This window comes from Gossypium raimondii, chromosome 1 (assembly GCF_025698545.1).
Source record: "Gossypium raimondii isolate GPD5lz chromosome 1, ASM2569854v1, whole genome shotgun sequence".
Classification (NCBI taxonomy): Eukaryota; Viridiplantae; Streptophyta; class Magnoliopsida; order Malvales; family Malvaceae; genus Gossypium; species Gossypium raimondii.
The window spans coordinates 2,361,259-2,369,136 of NC_068565.1; the positions used below are offsets into that span (position 1 = coordinate 2,361,259).

The 7,878-nt window shown below is 33.5% G+C and overlaps 1 long non-coding RNA gene across 1 annotated transcript; it reads left to right on the plus strand.

Moving 5' to 3' along the window:
* The first annotated feature begins 2,653 nt into the window (after positions 1–2,653).
* Positions 2,654–5,395, plus strand: LOC128039242 (uncharacterized). Its single transcript, XR_008193728.1, has 2 exons — positions 2,654–4,507; positions 4,612–5,395. It is a non-coding gene; the product is annotated as an uncharacterized LOC128039242 (long non-coding RNA).
* The last annotated feature ends 2,483 nt before the right edge of the window (positions 5,396–7,878 follow it).

Consider the following 7,878-nt stretch of genomic DNA (forward strand, 5'->3'; position numbering starts at 1 on the left):
TTGTTTTAGTAAGTGATGTGACACAAATCCAAGCCAAAAAATATTATGGAAGTTTTTATAGGAGCCTTGAGTGTATTTTATTTCTTTTACTTGAAAAATAAGTAAATTGGTTATTTGTGTTAAAAATTTTATTAGTTTCTTCTATTAAATCTTTGGCGTGGTTGATGGAATAATCAAATAATTACATGTCACGTGCTACGTGTATCTCATGTTGATGTATAATGAGCAGTTTTTAATAGTAGAATTGATGGAAATTTTAGCAAAAAAAACTAATTTGATATTTGATCTAACGGGTGAAGACTAAATTACCTATTCTTTTAGTAGAGGGAAAAATTACATTTCGACTCTCAGTATAAGGACCTCCATAATACTTTTACCAAATGGAAAGTTAACTAAGCAAATGTAAATTTTGAATATAATGTTGTAAATTTTTTTATTGATTGCAAGGTTTTTTTTAGTATTATTTTCAAAAAAATATAATGAAAGCCGATTTTTTTTTGTTTTGTATATGAATCGAGAATGTGGGTATTTCTTTTTTTGTTTTAAAATGTCATATAATTCAATTTAACGAAAATTTTATTATCTCAACTTTAACCATTAAGAAGATTAAGGGTGAGTTTGGATGGGCGGTGTGTTTACTTGCGGTTAGTGTAAAAACAGCGGTGACGGTGAGATTAGATACTGTAGGGTGAGACAAAAAGTAAACTAAACGCACCGCACCGCACCCAATCGGCCATCCAAACCCACCCTAAATTTTTGAAAGTAAAGTAAAATAAATAAATAAATAAATAAATAAAAAGGAAGAGATTCAAAGTTGCCGTACTTTTAGGTTAGCTAATGGTCCAAAGTAGGGGCCAACAAGGAGGAGAAAAAGGCTATGGATATAGAGATGAGACCATTGGTGAGTGCCTCTTCAGTGACCTTAACGTTGGGGAATCAACCCGACACCATATTTTTTCCCCATAGTGATTGGTGAATAGGACAGTATGAGTGGACCAATGATGGAGGGTATGCCCTAGTTTTAAGAAAGGTTTTGTAGTCTCTCACAAGGGATTTGATGTCTTTCACCAGTTCGGTGAAGAAGAACATGGAGGAATCTAAGTATAATGTTAGAGGAAGATTTGGAATTAGGCTAATCTTTATTCATATGAGGCTGTTACAATGGGATTGGATCGATCTGTTGGATCGAAAAATAGTTGTTTAATTGGTTTAATCGTATTAAAAAATCTAAAGATAATCAGTATAAAACCAGTTGAATCAAGTAAAAAATACGGGTCATGTTTGGTAATTGTCTGATAGTTGATTATAGTTGTTAATTTAATCAACTAATTTTATTAACTGTTTATCTAAAGGTGTTTGGTAAAACTTATTTGATAGCTGAAAGCTGATATGTATAAAATGACAAATAATGACACGTCACATTTTGTGTAAAACTAGTCCCTATACTTTAATTTTTTTGAACAATTTAATTTTTTCGAGTGAGGCAAACTTGTGGACTAGTTTTAAGAAATGGAAAATATAGAAAAATCACGTTAAAAGAAATAAAGGAGGAGTAAGACAGAGGGAGAAGCAAAAGAGAATGGAAAATAAAGAAAAAAAATAAAGTTAAAAGAACATAAAAAAAAGTGCTCAAAATAGAAAAAAAAGAAAAAAAAAGGATTGATTGTATAAATTAACCTAAAATTTATTTTGAAATGATGGTTTAACGTGCCACACCAGCTTATCATTATACCGTTAAGGGCAATTACCATTAAGGGCAATTAATAGCTCAGTGATTAAAGTGTTACAACGCAAAAGCATAAGTGACTAAAATGTAACATGAGGCAAAGAAAAGTAACTATTTTGATAGTTTATCCTATCAATTTAAATATTATAAATTATAAAAATGAATGTTGATATTTCTATTATCATTTACTTTTGCTTTATTCCTTATTTTTCTATGAATTTTATAAAATTTTAGATTTTGAATTTTGAATTTTGAATTGATTAAATAAAAATCAATCGTCTCACCAATTTAATCGTTGATTCAATTATTAAAACATTGATTTTAACTCTCTTTGTTTTAGCTTTTCAATGCATCAAAAACCATGTTGATTGGATACTTCAATGAAATTTTGGCAATTTTAAGGGTAAATATTGTTTAAATTATGATAAAATTAAAAATAATAATGATAGTGAGAATAGTTACGGTAACATTGATATTAGATATTTTACTAGAGAAATTAAAATCAATGACTGAAAATGTTTTTAGATTCAAATGTATCAGTAAAGATGAAGTTAAAATACAAAATGACTATTAAAGTCGTCGATAATATAATAAATAAAATTATACGTATATTAATTAATAAAATTATTCTTTTGTTAAATATAATTAAAATTACTAATCAAAGGGTGTGAATGACCGAACTTTTGGGGATAAATAAGTAAAATAACAAATAAATTAAAATGATCGAACACAAATATTTTACGTGGAAAAACTCCTCCGAAGAGGATAAAAAACCACGGGCAAAGATAATTTTAATATAACGGCAAAAACAAATAGTACAAAATATTTATATACTAAACCCTAAAACTCGAAATAAGAACCCTCACCCCGTAAAAATAAAATTATCTAAAAACTTATAAAAACTAATAACTAAATGTATAACGGGTTATTTTTTCTAGAATGGAAAATTAAAAAACAATGTTTAATAGCGACAAAAAAAAACTGAAAAATACTAGGCATACCTCCACACAAACTTTGTATTTGATGCTCTCGTGTACTATCATCCTCGCTATATGATTTTACATAGCTACATCACAACGACAATGAAAAAGCTACCAAGCAATCCCAACATGTTGAAGAGAACTGTCCCTTCATCTAGTCAGCAGGTTTCTTTTGGTTCTGATATAACTAATGCAAGAAACATGAATGAAAATGTAGATCAAATCGCAGTTGAAGCCAACAACGATGCGTCTACTTTAAAGATTGGCTTGCTCACTATAAATCCAAAGCAGGAAGAGTCTAAATTCTCCGTAGATGCTGATGCTGTTGAGACAGTAACAGTAGGATCTATGCCAGTGAAAGTCAATGGATTTACTGAATCATCGGCTACCTAACATTTGGTACTATTCCTCATAATCCCAAGACCCTACAGCCCGAAGGAGGTACTGCCAAAAAGGGTAGTGATTGTGGTTAGGCTGATGACTAACTGGGGGCTTCTTTTTTTTCGGCTGGAACATACTGCAACCTGGTAGCTATGTGCAGTCTTGACTGTTGTAAAACTCACTGTACCATCATACTCATTGTTACAGGATGGTTAAACGAAATACTTGGTTCAGGTCAGATTTTTGCTGTTTTTCACCCCACCCCCTCGTTCTTCACTCTTTGACTTACAAGCTGGTTTCCAAGTCCATGGACAAATATACAGACAGACAGACAGACAAGACTGCTTTTTTAGTTTTGTTTTGTTTTTTTGTTTTTGTTTTGTGAGGTGTGGGAGGTGCTTTTCAATTTGCTTTAGTGGGAAAGCAGTGGAATCTTTGTTGTTTTTGCACTTCAATATTGAACATGAAAGAAAAAAATCTGTTTGGTTTTTTGCAAGATATTGTATTTCCAGTGTTCCCTGTTGGAATCAAATGTACAATGTCTTTTTTTTTTTCTTTTAAAAAAATGAAATCAGAGATCTTAGTTGATTTTGGGAGCCTCCTTTTATTTTCTTGGACGATGATGATTCTTACAGGGGTTATAGTGATTGTGATATTCTTACAAGGCAAATTTGTTTCTTAATTAGTACTTGTGTTTCAATATACGTTGTGATTGTTTGTTAGTTTCTTTATTTTACTATTATATATATGTATATGTATGTATATATATGCTTCAGTTTCATGCTGTAAGTAGCCAATGTAAGCATGCTTGTAAAGGTAGACACCTTATATGGCTACTTCAACCTGTGGGATGAGTAGTAAAATGTTTGATGTCTACTAAGCAATGTTCAAGCTCGGATCTTACCAGTGGACATGGAGAAAAATAAACGTTTGAAAATTTCTGTTTTCATTTAGGGATCCAACTTGGTTATCGGACATCAGAAACTATAGGATCTCATGCCATATTCTAGGAAAAAATTCTGAATCTAAAATTTATCAATGATTATTCTACTAGATCCATATCTCTATGCATCTGCTTGATAAAATAGATCACCCTTTACTATCACATTGGACAAGCATACCTAGAATCAATATCCTAGAAGCTATTGAGAGGCTAATATGGATACAAGACCTTTAAATGCTGCAATACACAAAATGGTAGCTCACTTTGTTTGGACCTTGGATTTGCTTCTCCCACTGTTTCTGCTGTTGCTGTCTCCAATGCCCCAGACCAGACCAAACAGGCTTGAATTCAAGCAGATGTTCGAGGATGCCTATGAACGCCATCGTACTGCTTCCACGGAAGGTGTTTCTTTCATTCTTCGAGTATTTCCAGACTGCCCTTGAAAACTACAATTTTGATTCTGAACTTCGAACCAAGGTTTGATTTTTATTTGAACCCTTGATGTAGTATGTGAATTATGTTGAATTATTGATTTTGCATGTTCTGTAACAGCAAAAGGAAAATGGGATATGCTTTTTCAGGTAAAAGGAACAAGTTTTCTGTACAGATGCCATAGAGGCAATTTGTTGACAATACTGCAAAAGGTCCATTCAAATATGGGAAATATCCAGACAGCTTTATGCATTCTCACTCGATGCCTTTGACTAACCGGTTTGCATGTGGTCGTCGGCGAAAACAAGGGCGGAGTAGTGGCATCGGTGGAGGGTCTTCGGGGCTTTGTCTGTGGTCCCTGAACTGCATATGAACACTGTGTTTCAGATATTTCTACAGTTGTTCAGCCCGGTGGACACTCTGAAGGTGACTCGAGACTCGCTCATTGTATAGGTCAAATGATATATATGTCATGGTATTGAGCCACAACCACGAAAGAAGCAGAGTAAGTCTATCTACAAAGAAACTAGAGCCAATCCCAGGAGATATGATCTGGAATCGAACTCCAGAGATGGCTCAGACATTCAGGCAAAGAATCGCTCGAGCAGAAGCCATGGCTCGTGCAGGCGTGCTTAGATTCCGGCCAGAGTTACAGTTCTTAAGTTACTAAAAAATGCAGTTAGTTCATGTGCTATGTTGTGCGGTTACCTTGCCTTTGTGATTAATGTTGCAGAGTGGGTTAACCCCTAACCGTTGACGGTGAATCGGGTCCGGTTACATCAGACTTGCCACCAGAAGGCATGGTCCTCAGTGACTTTCATTAAGCAGAAGATTCATAGCCTAATTTTAATTTGCATTAGCTTGTACTTTGTGAAATTGGGTATACCATTCAATTGCTTTTATCACATGGGAATCCGTGGATCAAATTCTAAATATGTACACTTATTATGTGGATAACTTAAAAATTTTTATTAACGATTTTTTAACACGTCAAATTCAAACTGTCAATGAAATAATACATACGTGATTATTATTTTTTATACTCTAACTTTAACATAATTACGGTTATATAAAAGTAAGTTTAAAATTTTATTAATAAAAATATTAATTTTAAACAATAAAATAATGTTTTTTAGACAAATCAAGTTAGACTAAGCTAAAAACTCGACTTGAATTTTTTTTAAAAATGAAATTATAACTCGACCCGACTTATAGACAGGTGTAGGTATAATCAATAGAGGACGGTCCACAATTTTCCCAAAAAGTGGACTGTCTAATCTCAAACAACATTAGCTCCTCATTTTCATTGTCTGATTGTATTCAGGTTTTGTCACAAAACTCACATTTTGTGATTTTGTCTTAAAATTATAAATTTTAGGTAGAATATAATTAAATTATTTGATAAATTTTTATGAAAAAAATCATTTTAAATTTTTAAACATTTTACTTTATTTTAAATAAAATAAAATTTTAAATCTAAAATTTTTATAGGATAATATAATGTTTAATAGAAAATATTCTTCATTAAGTGATTAATAATTTTTAAAAAGGGTAATCACGTATGTATTATTTCATTGACAGTTTGAATCTGGCGTGTTAAGAAAATGTCAATAAAATTTTTCAAGTTGTCCACATAATAAGTGTACATATTTATAATTTGATCCACTCGATATCCGAATGTGATAAAAGCAATAGAATGGTGCCCAATTTCACAAAGTAAACAATGTCAAAAGCACAGATACTAATGCAAATTAAAATAAAGCTATGAATCTTCTGCTTAATGAAAGTCACCGAGGACCATACCTTCTGGTGGCAAGTCTGATGTAACCGGACCCGATTCACCGTCACCAGTTAGTAACTGCGACATTAGTCACAAAGGCAAGTTAATCACACAACATAGCACATGAACCAACTGCAGTTTTTAGTAACTTAAAAACTGTAACTCTGGCCGGAATCTAAGCACGCCTGCACGAGCGATTCTTTGCCTGAATGTCTGAGCCATCTCTAGAGTTCGATTCCAGATCATATCTCCAGGGATTGGCTCTAGTTTCTTTGTAGATAGACTTACTCTGCCTCTTTCGCGGTTGTGGCTCAATACCATGACATATATATCATTTGACCTATACCATGACCGAGTCTCGAGTCACCTTCAGAGTGTCCACCGGGCTGAACAACTGTAGCAATATATGAAACATGGTGCTCATATGCAGTTCAGGGATCACAGACAAAGCCCCAAAGACCTTCCACCGACACCACTACTACGCCCTTGTTTTCGCCGACGACCACATGCATACCGGTTAGTCAAAGGCATCGAGTGAATGCATAAAGCATAAACAAAAGATACAATATTTCGATTTTACAACATGGAACATCCACAGCTTCAAGCTGTCTGGATATTTCCCATATTTGAATGGACCTTTTGTCAGTGATGTCAACAAATGTGCCTCAATGGCATCTGTACAGAACTTGTTCCTTTTACCTGAAAAAGCATATCCCATTTTCCTATTGCTATTACAGAACATGCACAATCAATAATTCAACATAATTCACATACTACATCAAGGGTTCAAATAAAAATCAAACCTTGGATCGAAGTTCAGAATCAAAATTGTAGTTTTCAAGGGCAGCCTGGAAATACTTGAAGAATGAAAGAAATACCTTCCGTGGAAGCAGTACGATGGCCTCCATAGGCATCCACGAACATCTGCTTGAATTCAAGCCTGTTTGGTCTGGTCTGGGGCATTGGAGACAGCAACAGCAGAAGCAGTGGGAGAAGCAAATCCAAGGTCCAAACAAAGTGAGCTACCATTTTGTGTATTGCAGCATTTAAAGGTCTTGCATCCATTTTAGCCTCTCAATAGTTTCTAGGATATTGATTCTAGGTATGCTTTTCCAATGTGATAGTAAACGATGATCTATTTTATCAAGCAGATGCATAGAGATATATAGATCTAGTAGAACAATCATTGATAAATTTTAGATTCAGAAATTTTTCCTAGAATATGGCATGAGATCCTGTAGTTTCCGATATCTGATAACCAAGTTGGATCCCTAAATGAAAACAGAACTCCTCCAACGTTTACTTTTCTTCATGTCCACCAGTATGATCCGAACTTGAAACATTGCTTAACAGCCACCAAACATTTTATTACTCATCCAGAAGGTTGAAGCTGCCATATATATGGTGCCTACCTTTATAAGCATGCTTACATAGGCTACTTGCAGCATGAAACTGAAGCATATGTATACATACATACATATATAATAGTAAAATAATGAAAATAACAAACAATCACAACATATATTGAAACACAAGTACTAATTAAGTAACAAATTTACCCTGTAAGAATATCACAATCACTATAACCCCTATAAGAATCATCATCGTCCAAGAAAATAAAAGGAGGCTCCCAGAA